The following is a 15,998-nucleotide window of genomic DNA, read 5'->3' on the forward strand; positions in this document are numbered from 1 at the left end:
CCTCCTGTGAATTCCCCTCCTCCCCTTTTGAAGCCCCAGGCTCCTATCTCATTCCTTAGCTCAGGCTGGTACACAAGGCTCAATTGCTTGGGTGGCTTTGGGCCTTATATCTTTGTGGTGCTCCCCTAGGTATGTAATTAAATTTGTTTTTCTCTTGTTAATCTGTCTTTTAATTACAGGGAGTCTTGGCCGAGAACCTAAAAGGGTAGAGGGAAAATTACTTTTCCTCTCCAACAATAATAATTCAGTTCGCTTGGCAATATTAAGAGCATTTCTCAATCTCTAGTTTTGTAACACTCCATTCTCGTTCGAGGACACACACAGTCTATTGCTAAATGTGCCGCCTGGCATTTCTGTGTTAGGGGAAAGTGAACTAAAAATATCTTTTGAAAAGAATAGGAAAATTTCACAATTCCATCTGAGATTCTGGCCATCTGCAGACCTGTAGAATAAGGTAGGGGAAAGTGAATTAGAACCACACAGACTAAGAAAATTGTAATACATTGTCTCTAGGTGATAAGTTCTGAAATTGACAAGTGTGAAATATTGTAGGAGAAATTGCCAATCTTATGTCCTTCTATTTGTGACTCGGTGGATCGTAAGTATGGAGACTCAGTTCATCGACAGCTGAAAAATATTATGACAGCAAAGCCCAAGTTTCTGAAGGTAGCTTTGTAAACATCTTTTTTTTTTTTTTTTCTTTTGCGGTATGCGGGCCTCTGACTGTTGTGGCCTCTCCCGTTGCGGAGCCCAGGCTCCGGACGCGCAGGCTCAGCGGCCATGGGTCATGGGCCCAGCCGCTCCGCGGCATGTGGGGTCTTCCCGGACCGGGGCATGAATCCGTGTCCCCTGCATCGGCAGGCGGACTCTCAACCACTGCGCCACCAGGGAAGCCCTGTAAACATCTTTTAAAACAGTCTTTCTCACGACTAATGCTAGGACTTCGGCAGGGATGTTTGTAGTGAAGGACAAAATTTATTCTTGATATTTCTGTTAGTGTGCTTAAATAAATTTTTCTTTAAAATTGGAAACTGTAATCCTCTGTTACTACAGTGTTGTGGTGACTTGTGTGTGGGAAATGATGCTTCCCTCCACGTACTCTCTCCCACCCTTCAGAGTGAATTGGAGATTCCGAAATCATCACGGCTGAGAGCAGGAAGCAGATGGAAGGAGACACAGTGAAGGATTTTCTGCAAACCTCCCTCCTGAATATCGTGTTCTTGCCCTTCATCTTCCTATCAATCTACAGGTACTCAGTGGACCTCTTACCAGACTTGACATCCATTAAGCCCAAAACAGGCACGGTACCCAGGACCCACAATATTTTTAAAGGTCCATAAAAATGTTTTAATTTCTCCTAAAATCAAAAGAGAAACTTAATTTTTAGGTTGAAGAAAATATTTTCGTATATTATACTAACATATTTGTCCTTTATAGCAATCCATCAGTAAAATACAATTTAAAATGTTTTTTATGGAGGAAGAGGCCCATGAAGATAGAAGTACCTAGGGCTCTCGAAAGTTATCGTGGGGCCCTGCTCTTTAGGTCCTCGACTCTCTGTCATGAGCTGCAAAGGAAAAGGAGAAAACATAGGTTCTAAACTCTTAGTCCTTCCCAGCCTTATTCCTTTGGTTTTAGCCACTCTGTGGCCAAGCCAGCAAAAGAGGGAGAAGCTGTCCTAGACTTTGGCCCTGAGGTCCAGCAATCCACTGAGTTAAATATCCCCCCAAACTGAGCTTCAAGGGCACCGTCACCAAGTGCATCTAATGATGGAGTTAGCGCGCCAAGTAGATGGCATGGACTCAGTACAGCAAACTCTCTCTGCGGAGCAGCACCTCAGAATCCTAGGGAAATGCTGGAACCCATTCTGAAGCACTCCAAGCTGTGGAACCAACCTTTGGGGAAATGTCTAACCCAGGGCTGGCTGCACTGATAAACCATCCAGCTTGCCCATGGCCACTGCCCGAGACTGAGAGGGTCCACTCCCTCGTTGGCTTACAGGCTGCAGGCAATTTTATTGTTTTGTTTTGTTTTGATCTGAGCCCCCATGAACAGTCTCTGAAATGCAGATCCATTCCAGAAGAGAAAGGAAGTCAGAGGTAGCTATCAGGGATGGGTGGTACGAATAGTGTACACAGTGCAGAGGATGCCTGTACCCAGTTGCTCAGCGAGCTACTCATCCCACTCTGTGGCGTTACCTAGCAACCCCACCTGGCAAGTGTCTGCCATAGTGATCGCAGACTCGGACAGCAGGGTTTCCTGAAGCCATGGGACTGTACTATGACCTTGTCCTAGACCAGACCTAGTCCCCTCCTCTAGGGTATAGAGACCCCAGAGGCCCAGTATCTGACCCAGCAAGGCTGGACTAGAATCCCCTTTAAGCAACAGAAGCAGCCGTGTCACAGCTTGTAGAAGTATCTTCATGAGTGTGTACGTGGGTGTGATTTTTTTTCTTTTTTTTTTGGACTGGAGTGTGGAATTTTAATCCTCAGAGCCATCATGAATGGGTCAGTTCTCCTTCTCTTAGCCAGATGGAGGAACAGACACTCCACGAGGGTTCTGCAATAGGGGGCATCTCCAAGAAAGCTGGCAGTGGTGGCTCAAGGGCTGGTTATAGGGAATAGGTACCTGCAAGGAGTCACAGTAAAGAGTAAAAGAGGGTTCACTGTCATCCCACCATGGTGGGCTGCCACATTTCCCAACGTGCTGATGAAGGTCACCACCCGAATCTCTAACCGCCGTACGTACGTTATTAGGAAGAAAGTCAGCTTTATGGGAATGGAGTCCACTTTATGGGAATGGAGATGGTGTGTAATTTCTTCTAGAAAGTAGTCTATGCATTTATAGCCAGGAGTACTGTTCTGAAATCTTGTTTAAATAATCCCAGAATAATTCAATAGTGTGTTTTGGGGCCTCCTCTTCCACGTACTGGTTAGAGTTTGGAGGACTTGAGACTGGACCTTTTTGCTGATGGCTTCTAGGAATGATGATGCTGGGGTCACGTGCCAGCCCCCACCCAGCAGATCTAAGAGGTCAACTGGTACTGCAGTTATACAGTCAGGCCCCGCACAGCCAGGACCCACCTGAGGCAGGTCTACCAGTGCCCAGAAAATGCCATTCAGGAGAGCCAAGGAGGTGGGTAGAGGGAGCCTTAGAATAAGCTCAACAGCCATCTGGTCTAGACAGGACATGAAACCACACTCTCTATATTATAGGCAATAGGCATCACCCACCCTTCCTCAACCAGGAGCTTTCATAAAGGCAGTAACCTCCACAATGGAGACCATAGCACGAGAGGCTGGCAACTTGACATCAAATATAAACATTATAAAGCATTCAGGGAACACCAACTGATGAGCACACTGGCACTACTTCTGGTTATGCTCACTGTCTAGATTGAATGTAACAATCACCTTCCTTTCTGTTTACTTGAAGCAGACACCCTACAGGACTGCTATGGCTGTCTCTACCAACTTTTCAATGTGTTTTCCCTACACTGCCATATTAGTTTTTTAATCCGTACAGATACTAGTAGTGTTGGGTTCCTGCAGTGGTTCGAGTGATAAAGGCTTAGAAACTACTAGTAGGGATTATTTACTATTAAAAACGTGAGGAATTGTGGGCAGGATGGGAGAAGAGAATCTTGAGTTATAAAGATGACAGGACTCTGGTGGAGAGAAATGCGGGCTTTCAGGGTCAACACTGTGGATTCAAACCCTAGAAGCCTCTGTTTTTCTGTGTGGCAGAATTGCTTCAGCTATGGAAAGATTTTTCACCAAAGTGTGGTTTCTAGATATGAAACTGAGCAGGACACTGTGGGGACCCTCCCAAGTACAAAAGCCTTTCCATGTCCCCCGTTTCTTGTTTGTAGAGAAAAGGTTTCAGCCTCCTCGACATTCCCTGAGTTCCAAAGGGCAGATTCAGTTACTAATTAGAGGAGTGAGGGAATGCAGAAACAAAGGAAAGACAGTCAGGAAACAACAGCGCAGTGATGGGGCAGGGTCCTGGTTCCCCCTCCAGGGGTATACATAACAGTCCGATTCACATCTCTGAGTTCTTCTACAGGAACAAAGGCCCCCATGCAGGTGGGGGATGGCCACAAGAAGTGGACCCCAGACTGGTTGGAACCAAACGGCCGATGACTGAGATTCCTGGAACACCACCCCATTACTTCACCACCAACCAATCTGAGGAAGGTCACACACCCTCAGTCCTCCCCCCATATATTTTGCCTATAAAAACTGTTCCCCGAAAACCATCAAGGCGTTCAGGGTTTTTGAGCACGAGCTGCCCTGGTCTCCTTGTCTGGCGCCTTACGACACACGCTGCACTTTCCTTCACCACAGCTGGTGTTGGTAGGTTGGCTTTACTGTGCACAAGCGGGTGGGCCCAAGTTTGGTTTGGTAACATATAGAGTTCATAGCTGCAGACCAAAGGGAACAGGAAATGGCACACATGTGCTCTCAGACACGAGGGGTGTCTGCAGCGTCCACTCAGCACAGTGCGATGGAGAGATTTGGAGAAGCAGAGCTGAAGCTAGTTCAGAGTGCCTTGTGACCAACAGATAATAAACAACCTTACACTTGGCCACAAACCAAAGGGTCGTCTGAAATCTCACTTTACTAAACTAAGTAAAAAGGAAGAAGAGGATAGAGTGACCATGGAGTTCCTCAGAGAATACCAGGGAGGCACCAAAGTGCACCTGAGGAGCCAGAAATGGTGACAAGCTGGTCGTGGAGGAGGGATGAGCAGGTTTCCATGCCCCGTCCAGGATGCTCTCTGAGTCTCTGCAGGGCTTTGCTCACAGACAGTGTCCCCTAATTTGCTCCTAATACGACTGGGTTGGTCCTAGACAGGATTGCTGAGGGCCTTGGGCAAAATCCTCCCGTGTCCAGGAGATCTCAGCTAATGAGAAACGGACTTGAATCTTGGTGGGTGGAGATAACTGCCATGTAGGTTTCCTGTTTGTCAAAGAGAGACATCTGAAAACGACGGTACCCTGAGGAGAAACAAAACTCAGCAAACACCCCACCTCCCAATCTTAGAAGAAGAAGTAGACCTGGTTTGGGGGTTGGGGTGTGTGTGTATTAGATCAAATTTAGATGTTGACATTCTCCCCTGCCATCTAGTTTCAAACTCCTGGATTTTCTAGAAGGTATTTTACAAACTGTAGTTCTTGGTCTATTCGTGGATTGTGAAATCAATTTAGTGGGGCATGACCAATATTTTTGTTCTGTTTTAAATTTTTATTATGGAAGATATCAAATATATGAAATATTAGAGAGAACAGTATAATGAACCGCCATGTACCACGTGCGTCTCACCGAGTTTCAACAATTATCAGCTTGTGGTCAATCTTGTTTCATCTACACCCCAGCCCTCTGTCTCAACTATTTTGAAGCAAGTTCCAGACCTCATGTCATGTTAGCTGTAAATACTTTGTATCCCTAAAAGCTGATGCTTATTCCCACTTTAAAATGACATACAAGGACTAGAAAATAGCACGGGAAGGTTAAGTAATGTTTTATTAAGCTTTCGTTTCAGCTGTGTGTGTGTCTGTGTGCATATGCGTACACTTGGCTGCAATGTAAAATGTATTTCCTACAATGAGTCTCAGAAAAGCTCAATAGTCATTGCTCTAGAAGAAACTCTGAAGGACCCAGTCCTCACAGGAAGCCTCAGCATCCTCTCCCACCCCACCTCACGGATGGCAGAGGAGAATCTGGCTCAGTCCAACAGGAGACAAGGGTTGGGGGACTTTGCTGGGTGGGTTATGAGTTTGGAAGGTGACCTGGATGCGAGACATCCTCTTCTGAGAGGAGAGCAAACCTTTCACTAGGGAGGATTGTGACGGGGCAGAAGAGAAAGTATAGTGCAATAAATGTTTGCAGTCTCCTCCTTCCTTGCCAGGGAGGTCTTGGAGCCTGGCTTTCTGTTGCTGCTGAGAAGAAAAGATGAATTGAAGGAGGCCTAGGAAAGCTAAATGTGTCTCCTTACTGAAGAGCTGAGCAGAAGTGGGGAGGGGAGAGGGAACCAGCCAACCCTGGAGGAACTTGTGGAGAAAGTTTGCAAAGAGAGAGTGTGGAAAGGAGCCAGGGGAGATTTCTAAGTGGCTGCTGTGGAGACGGGCACGGATGGCTGAGGAGGGATTTTAGGATAAGTTGCTGTGCGTTATGCAATGTAGTTTGATTTAGGCCCTGCTTTTAAAACTTCAGTGGAGTTTAAAATCCTTTTCAGTGCTTTTTGGATGTTGAGCTAGTACTTCCATAGAAAGGAAAGGAGACTCAGCTGGTGTGGGTCAGTGTGAAATGCTTCCAGTCTCCTCCGCTCCCTACTTTACAGATCTGATTCTCATTCTTTCAACCTACAGCTCGGGCAGCCTTGCTGCCAGAAAGCCCCTTCTTGGTGCTGCCAGAGTTCCCATGCATTTCTTGTTATCACACCCCCATGCCCCATGGTATTGAATGATGATTACAGGCTGGTCTCCTTCTATTAGCCTGTGAGCAACTTGAGGGCCAGGACTCTGTCTGATTCATCTCAGCCTTCCCTGGGGCTGCTGGCACGTAACACAGCCTTAGTTGTTTCTCTGTCTTCAAAGAAACTAGGATCCTACCAGGGGTCTCCGGAAACAAAAGGGAAAAATACAATTTGGTATAAAATTAAGCATTAAATTTGTGTTATGGATTATCCTGCGTGCTTTATGAGTTCAGGACAGAAAAGGTGGAGTGATAATAACAACAACAAAAATAATAGTAAACACTTTTTAGTGCTTTCAACGTACCGGGCCCTGTTCTCAGTACTTTACATATATTAACTCATATAATCTGCACAAGAGCCTGATGAATTGGTTACTATTGTTCCCATTTTGCAGATGAGGAAGACAAAGCACAGAGAGGCGAAGTGGCTCACTTGCCCACGGTTCCACTGCAGGTGCGAGGTGGAGCTGGGCAATCTGATTCTAGACTCTGAGCTCTTTACCGGCCACATACTGAGTGATGGGTAGATGTCTTATGAAGGAGGAAGAGGGCTCAAGGTGCTGAGAGAAGAAAGGAGGTCATGCCGGGGCGTGTGCAAACATGCGGGAGGGAAGGAGGTGGGTGTGTTCACTGCCCTGTGAAGAAGGAGTCTTAGAAGGGGTGCTGGGAAATCGGGCTGGATGGGAGGTATGGAGCCTGGTGATGGGGTTGAGAGAGGGTGCTGCCGGAGTTAAGGGGCCACTGAAGTCTTTGGGTGGAGAAGTGCTGTGAAGAAGCCCACTTCCCAGGAAGATTTAGTGTGCGGGGTACAGCTTGGTAGGACTTGTGTGGGTGGGGCTAGAATCAGGGGGTCCCTGGAAGGCTGCTGAGGTTTTGAGACAGAGGCCTGAGGACCGGCACGAGGCAAAGCTCTTCCTCTCTGCCACGTGGGTGGTGAGAACGGCGACCACAGAGCAGATGTGAGAGAGATTTGAGAGGGTGGTCAACTGGACAGGGATCCCCCCCCCCAGCCGCCAAGGGACATGAAGTTCTGAGTGAGAGGAAGCAGAGGCAACCTCAGGGTTCCAGGACCCTGTGGGAGAATAGGGGAACCCCCGGAAGAGGCACATTCATGAAGACTCTGGATTGGCAAAAAGATGAGCCAGGTCTAGGCGAGATGGAGATGAGTGACCTGAAAGCATGGAAACCCTTCCCAGAGCCTTGTCTGCCAGCCTCCTTCCCTGAGAACTTCTCTCAGATTCCCCAGGAGCCAGGCATTTCCTGCCCTCAGGGATCTTCTGCATGGTCTTCTGCTCTCCTCCCTGCCCCCCTGATATCTGACTTTCTCCTCTTTCTCCTTTGGTCTTCGCTAAACTGCTACCTTCTCAGGAAGATGGTTCCCATTCCGCACCCCTGAAACTAAGTTAGTCCATTCACCGTTTGCTCCCATAGTAGCTGGCACTCTTCTTCATCATTCTCATCACACTAGTGATCGTTTCATTCATTTAGTCAACAAACATTTACTCAGCACCTACTATAGGCCAAGCACTGTTCTGGGAGCTGAGGAGGTGGCAGCGCACAAGACAAAACACCTACACTCACAGAGCTTACTCTCTAGGTGCAGGGCGATGGAAAAAATAAGTTAAAAAATACATAATCATGAACAATGTCAGAAAGCATACTAGGCTGGGTAGTCTGAGAAGGAGACGTTGAAGCTGAAGGCTGACTAGCAAGTCAGCCCAGCCAAGAGCTGGTGCAAAGGCCCTGGGGTGAGTGAGCTCGGCCTGTCCCGACGAGGGAAATAAGACCTGCGGCTAGGATGTGGTGGATGAAGGTGAGAGTCACGTGAAATGAAGTCTGAGAGGCCAGATCACGGAAATAAGGACACAGAGTTTAGAAACAAGGGTACGAAGACACAAGCTTTCTAAGCACAATGGAAGCCCTTAAACAGAGGAATCACGTGACACGATTTATATTTCTAACAGATACCCTGGATGCTGTAAGGAAAATGCGTGGTGGAGGGATGAGGGTGGAAATAAGGAGGCTTGAAATGTCAGCGGTCTGCTGAGAGAGGATGGGGGCCTGAACTGAGATGGAGAGGCTGAAGGTGAAGGGTGGGCTCAGGGTATGTTTTGGAGGTAGAGACACTAGGGGTCCCAGCTGGATTGGAGGCGGGAGTAAAAAAAGGAGAGGAATCAAGGACCACTAACCTATCTTAGGGATAGAATTGTGAGGAAGCCATTTACTGGGACAGAGAAGAATGTGAGAGAGGAGAGGGAGGACATCTAGAGTTCTGTGGGCATCATGTTAAGTTTGAGAAGCTTATTAAGATACCTCAGGTGATGTCTAAGTGGAGGGACCAAGCAGGTGGTGTATCTATTGGATATGTACCAGTCTGTAGTTCTGGGCAGGGATTCAGGCCAGAGATACAGATCCCTGGGCCATCAGCCGAAAGATGGTATTTCAAGCCAAGGACTTGGTCGAGATCATCTGTAGCTTGTTTGCTTTCTGACGAATGTGATGGAGAAGTCATCGCGAAGGAGATGGAATCCAGGGCTCAAGTGGTTGTGGTGATCTCCGGGGACACTTCATTCCAAGAAACAAGAGAGAAGGTGGGTGGAGAGTTCCACAGAGATGCTGGTATGTTAGGAGTCTACATCCTAGGTCCCTAAGTGAAGGGGTCCCTCCCTGATTATTTCTGTTATCTCAATGAAAAATGAGAAAATTTAACCAGCTGAGCACAAGAGCAGAGGAGGAGGTATTAGAAGTTTGAAATGATGGATCAATGATTGTTCAACATCTCTCCTTCGGAAGGACTGTCAGCCACATGGAAGTAAGAATTGGATCTGTCTTATTCGTTGCTTATGCCTGGTACCTTGCAAATTGTTGCACATGAAGTAATTGTTCAATGGACAATTGCTAGATGAAAGAATCAGCAACTGAATGAAAGTTAGACGTCTCCTCTGGTTATTTATTACTGCATAACAAACCACCTTGAAACTCTGTGGCTTAAAGCAGACATTTCTTAGTATGTCTCACAATTCTGTGGTCCTGATAAGCTCTACTGGCTAGTGTTCCCTTGGGATTGATTCCTCCCGTTGCGGAGCACAGGCTCTGGACGCGCAGGCTCAGCGGCCACGGCTCACGGGCCCAGCCGCTCCGCGGCATGTGGGATCTTCCCGGACCGGGGCACGAACCCGTGTCCCCTGCATTGGCAGGGGGACCCTCAACCACTGCGCCGCCAGGGAAGCCCCTTATGGCTTCTTAATTCATGTTTGTCTGGTGCTTGAGCTGCAGTGTCTGGGCCACCGGGGACTGGCTGGGCATCGCTCTCTCCATATAGCTTCTCCTTGTGGCTGGTGTGGTCTTCCTCACAACATGGCAGTCTCAGGGTAGTTGGATTCTTTCATGGTGGCTGGCTTCCCTCAGGGCTGGCTTCTCCTAGAATTAGTGTTCTAAGAGGTCCAGGTGGAAGCTGCAAGGCTACTTAAAACCTAGTCTTCGAAGTCTCACAGCATCACACCCATTATTGTTATCAAAGCAGTCACAGGCCCCCCAGATTCACCGGGGGTGAAGGAACAGGCTGTACCGCTCAAAGGGGGAAAGAACTGATGCAGTTTTCTTGGAGACAATGTACCACATCCTCTATATGAATGTGTCCCGTAGACCTGGAATTTAGGTGAAAGGATAGAACTAGAGACAGAAAGTAGAAATCATAGACAGAGATAAGGAGTTGAATTCGTGAGATGAATTAGGTCCCTTAAGGGGGAAATTGTAAGAAGGTTGAAACTTGGAGGACATCCCTGCTCACCCCTCTCCACTCATCAAAGGTAAAGAAGAGAGAAGAGGAATGAGGAAGAGAGAGTGGTAAAGAGGAAGGGGGAAGGATAGAGGGAAAGGGGGTGCAGAGGGAGAGGGGGAGGCAGGGAGGGAGGAAGAGAAGAGAGAGAGACAGAGAGACAGAGAGACAGAGAGAGAGAGAGAGGATTTGGTATCTAAGTGCAACTGAGCAGGACCCTACGGTGCCTTCCTGGGACAGACCCCTCCCTCATAGCCTCTGCTTTAGCTCCTCTCGGAAGTACCTAGGTAATAGTATCTCGTGCATATTTCCTGAGTTTTTCAGATGCTAACCCCCCCACCAAATGGAAGAGATTAACTACTTGATGACCATGAGCACATGGCCCCCTGACCTACTGGCACCTAAGGATGGATAACGTTAACCGCCCTGTTACCTCAGCATCAACCAGAGAACTCTTCACAAGCTGATCACATACCCTGAGCACTCCCTCCCTCCACCCCGCACCCCTGGCCTTTAGAAATGCTTTGCTGAAACCCTTCGGGCAGTTCGGGGTTTTCTTGGGCACAAGCCACTCATTCTCGTTGCCAGGCCCTGCAATAAATCTTTCTCTGCCCCAAACTTCGACCTTTAGGTTTGTTTGGCCTCACTGTGTGTCGGGCACGTGAACTTGTGTTTGGGAACATAACCGTAGCTTGTGGCATAAGTAAGAACCCACTTGCCTGAAGGGTAAAATCAAATGTGCAGATCTGTCTATTTTTAGAGACGACTAAGTCAACCCGATAAAATTAACGGTGGTTGCTGCCCTAGCCCTACATGGAGCAGAACTTTAAAACGTTCCACTTGGGTTTTAGCTTCTATTTACACCCAGGGTTGTTCCAGTTTGGTTTAGGTTCAGGGCAGTGACAGTGCAGGTTGTTTCATTGATGTTGTAAATGTCATCATTCACATACCCCACGGCAGTGTTGATTAAGTTTCACAAAACCTTCCAAAAGGAGTGATTTTGGTTCAGCTCTGGGTTTGAAAAAAGAGAATAGTTACGCCAGATTTAACATTGGGTTTGGGCTCGGGTCAGTTATCAGCTCTTTCAATAATTTCCTTTTTTCTTTGTCAATTCAACCAATTCCTGAGTATACTTTGTATCTGAGTCTCAGTTTTCATTAAGAAATGAGATTTTTATCTTTGCAGAGTTGCAAAAAAAAAAAATATAAAGCAGCAGGTCCTGTCAAAAGGAAAGGTGAATTCAATGTCAAATGATGGAAGCGCAAAATGAGAGATCCAGAGGCTCTAATGAGGAGGAAGTAAAGGGACAGAGAACAATAGGGAGTAGAAAATGATGGAAAGGAGAGGAGGTCAAATCGTCTCCGTTGATCTGACATTTTCTCAGAGAAACCTTTCCAGGTGTGGCAGTGCTGTATCCATGCCTCCGAGGAAAGTGCTTTACTTATCACTTTATTTATCGTAGAATCATACACCGTGTGATTTTCGAACAAAGGATAGCCAAATTAAAGTGTAGTTACAGTTCTTTTATATTAGCTGGTGTCTGTAAATGCTCACGTTCTTACACAGACTCTTCATGCCTTCTGCTCCTGGCTCAGAGTTAAAAGACTGGGATCAATGGCTTGGATTCAGCCTTGAGTTTATGAACTGGTTATGAAAAGCAATTACTCCTAGTTTAAGTTAAATTTCTCATATTGGGATGGCCTCAACATGGGGAATTTAAAGCTGTTGCTGAAGGTTGCTGGAAGGTACTTCCAAGCTTATCCGTCCCTACCCTTCATTTAACAGATGAGAACACACAGGCACCTGAATCTGAGAGATAAACTTACTTATTTTATTTAAAAGACAGTGCATTTCACAAGAGATTTTGTAGATAAACTTGTATAGATACTTTCAAAAAGATCATTAACAGTCAAGGTGTTAATGCCCCCTACACCATCCAAATAAACTCATCCTTCTCATCAATGTTTTGAACTGAGGCACATCAAAATGTGAGATGTCTTTTGAACTTCCTTTCCAATACCTTTGAAGTCCAATATCTTTAAGTCTGAACAGAAAATATCTATATAGTGATACTGTATTAGTCAAGGCAACCTCACTGCTGTAACAAATAAAACTCCTAATCAGTGGCTTAATAACAATATTTTGGGAAGTTATTTAGCTTGTGTTTCAATTTCCTTATCTGTAAAATGGGAATCGTATTAGCACGTGCCTCACAATATTGTTTTGTGTATTAAGTGAGCTGATATTTGTAGAACACTTCGAACAGTGTCTGGCACATAGTAACCTGTGTAAGTGGTTGTTGAATGGATGAACGAATAAATGTATAAGCAAATGAATGAATCAAAATGCTCATTCTTGGGCTTCCCTGGTGGCGCAGTGGTTGAGAGTCTGCCTGCCGATGCAGGGGACGCGGGTTCGTGCCCCGGTCCGGGAGGATCCCACATGCCGCAGAGCGGCTGGGCCCGTGAGCCATGGCCGCTGAGCCTGCGCGTCCGGGGCCTGTGCTCTGCAACTGGAGAGGCCACAGCAGTGAGAGGCCCACGTACCGCAAAAAAAAAAAAAAAAAAAAAATGCTCACTCTTTCTCATTTTCCAGTGTGGGTGCTCCTGGTCTGTTGGTTTTCCCTGGGCCCGTTCAGGGTCCCAGCCTCCTTCCTTCTCAGGGCTCTGCTCTCCTTGAGATGCTCAGGGTCCTCTCCATCCCCCCAGTAGCAGCTAGCCTGAGGCCCCTGATGTGCCCTTCCCTTCCTGACATCAAATTTGGAAATGATTTAAAATTGTCCAAGAGGGGAAAGATGCTGATTCAGCCGCCACTACAGAAAAGAGACCTTATCTGAGAGATGGAGATAATGACTCCGCCTCATTGGGCTCTTTTGAGAATTCCACAAAATAGCACATATAAGGTACCCGGCACACAGTACAAACACATGGCGGCCACTATTCACTTGTCATGGCTTGTGTACATTTGTCTTCTGTATTTTAGCTTTTCTTCTGTTCCTTTTCCTCCTCCTTCTTCTAGACTTTACAAATAGGTATCTGTATTTAACATTTGTGTTGGTATTTAATGACATTTCCCATAGTGTTAGATCTTATTTCTCAATGCCCCTCATGCCTTCCCAATTGTTTTGGCCTCTGGAAGAAACCTTCTGGATGAGGATGGGCAAAGTCCAAAGGCATCCTCTTCATGAACAGAGGTACTGATGCAGGTCATCTTTCAGGCTGAATTCTCCTTCATTCCTTTCTAAGCCAGCAGTCGGATTCCACGTAAAGGATGAGAAGCAGTGACACGGAGGGAACGAGGGTGCAGAAGTGTGAAACTTTATGTTCTTACTTCATATAACTTTTCCAAAGTAATTTATTTTTAGAAGTATTTTCTTTCAATAAATAAGTATTTTATAAAAAATACCAAAGAAAACTTCATAATCTTCGATTTACAATTTCTTAGTCGTTTCATTGTTTCCATTATGTGTGGATTTTTAGATTCAGCCTCAGGTGGAACATCCTTCCTTTTTTTTCCCAGGTGCTTGGGGAAGTCACACCTTTGCCAGGCTTCACATGTCATCTACATCGCATGTCACCTTTTGTACCACCTAGTGCTTTCTTCTCAAAAGCAGTTTTAACACATTCCCATTATAAAGCACAGAGAAGTAGGACCACTTTCTTTGAAATCTTGCAATGCTCTTAAGATGACTAGAGACACTTGGCCTTAGTGCCGCTGGGATGATTAAAGAAGTCGATAGCCAACAACTTCCCAGTTTTCTAAATGACAGGGCAGCTAATGTGGCTGTTATTTCCCCTAAAGACGCAGTGAGATATTAAAAATACTCTTGTTCGGGTCCTACCCCAGATTGATGACAGCAGGCTCTCTGGAGGTGGGACCCTAGCACAAGCGTGTTTTTACTCAAGCTTCCAATTCTGACGTACCTCCAGGGTTGAGAACCGCTGTGGAAGACACTCATAATCCTTCCTGAATCCACAGAGGAGGCACTCGATTATTTTATTTTTCTAGTCGTAGAGAGTTTACTGCCCATAACTGTATAAACATGATGGCACGTGAAGGTGAGAGGCCCAAAAACAACAGGAGCTGGACACTCTGTCCACTCTGTAGGTCAGAAGCCCCCGAAGTGTAGGTGCGGTGGCCATGATTCACTTCTCTGCAGCCCAAATTGCCTAAGGGGAGATGCAGTTGGCCTGTGGGGAATGAGGTTGTGCAATGCTGCTGGTGTTACCCTCTTGCTGAGGGTCCTGTGGTGACGTACTCTGTAGGGATGGGAGCGCCCTCACCATCCTAGGTGCCCTAGTTGACATCCAAATTGACTACGTTTTCCAATTGTTGGTGAGCCCTCTTCCATTTTCCCTCACCCTCTCACTAAACTCTGGTCATTGTGATAAGCAAGGTGTACCAACTGTGTCCCCACCAAAATTAGATCCTCTGTATTATTGCATATAAGTTGTGAAAATAAAGGATAGGTATTGGAGGGAGGTAGCATGAGGAGTAAGACATGTCATCTACTCATACAGGTTGATGTTTACAGTAACATTTTCTAAGCATCTGCATTTTTCAAGTCCCGGCATTGTGCTCAGGGTTAAGGCCAACAGCAGCTGCTAGAAATTCTAAATTTCAGGATCCCCTCATCCCTAGACTTATAGAATCCTCAGTTGACTTGGATGCACGTTTAAGTTTGAGAAACACAGGACAAGGACTCAAAGATGGCTATCTGTAAGGAGCTCCTGGCTTCTGGCAAAGAATACTTTTTTTTAAAAAGGTAAAAACATGATCTAATTCGAAAAGATACACGCACCCCAATGTTTATAGCAGCACTGTTATAGCCAAGACATGGAAGCAACCAATACGTGTTAAATGTCCATCAATAGATGAATGAATAAAGAAACTGTGACATTATACACACACACACACACACACACACACACACACACACAGACACACATACATATACATACAACGGAGTACTACTCAGCCATAAAAAAAGAAAAAATGTTGCCATTTGAAAAAACACGGATGGACTTGGAGGGTATTTTGCTATGTGAAATAAGTGTGACAGAAAGACAAATGCTGTATGCTATCACTTATATGTGGAATCTAAAAGATAAAACAAACTAATGAATAAAGAATGGATTTCCACATATAGAGAAAAAACCAGTGGTTACCAATGGGGAGAGAGAAGCAGGGAGGGGCAATATAGGGGTAGGGGGAAAAAAGTGTTATTATGGTATTATATGAAATCATGTGTATGAAACTTTTGAAAATTATAAAGCACTATGGAATTTAAAGAATCTTTCATTCACTTTGAAAAACATGATCTTGGAAAAATATAATGAGGATGTGCCAAAGATTTAAGACATTAACCATGAGATTGACAAAATGGCAAAACTGGTTCAAAAGAGGATAGGAAAAACTGCTAAATTTTGTCAATGGGAAAAAGAAAATGCTGGAATAAGATTGCAAAGTCCAGTATAAAACCTGTTAATGTCCTACAGCAACCTAAAAACCTTAACCTTTGAGTTTATTTATTTATTATAACATATTTATACTGAAGTATAGTTGATTTACAATATTATTAGTTTCAGGTGCACAGCATAGTGATTTAGTATTTTTATAGATTATATTCCATTTAAAGTTATTATAAAATAATTGCTATATTTCATTTTTTGTGCAATATATCCTTGTTGCCTATCTGTTTAGACACAGTAGTTTGTATCTCTTAATCCCATACCACTGTGCGT

General features: G+C 45.5%; 1 long non-coding RNA gene across 2 annotated transcripts in view; it reads right to left on the reverse strand.

Moving 5' to 3' along the window:
• Positions 1-339: 339 nt before the first annotated feature.
• LOC132425068 (uncharacterized) overlaps positions 340-15,998 on the reverse strand; it is a 107,413-nt gene continuing 91,754 nt past the window's right edge. Inside the window, exon 5 of one of the 2 annotated variants that reach the window (XR_009519333.1) lies at positions 340-442. This is a non-coding gene — a long non-coding RNA (uncharacterized lncRNA). Of the gene's footprint in view, positions 443-4,661; positions 4,962-15,998 lie in introns of those variants that run through there. The other variant, XR_009519331.1, reaches the window with a different exon arrangement.

Source organism: Delphinus delphis, chromosome 4, assembly GCF_949987515.2.
Source record: "Delphinus delphis chromosome 4, mDelDel1.2, whole genome shotgun sequence".
In the NCBI taxonomy this organism is placed as follows: Eukaryota; Metazoa; Chordata; class Mammalia; order Artiodactyla; family Delphinidae; genus Delphinus; species Delphinus delphis.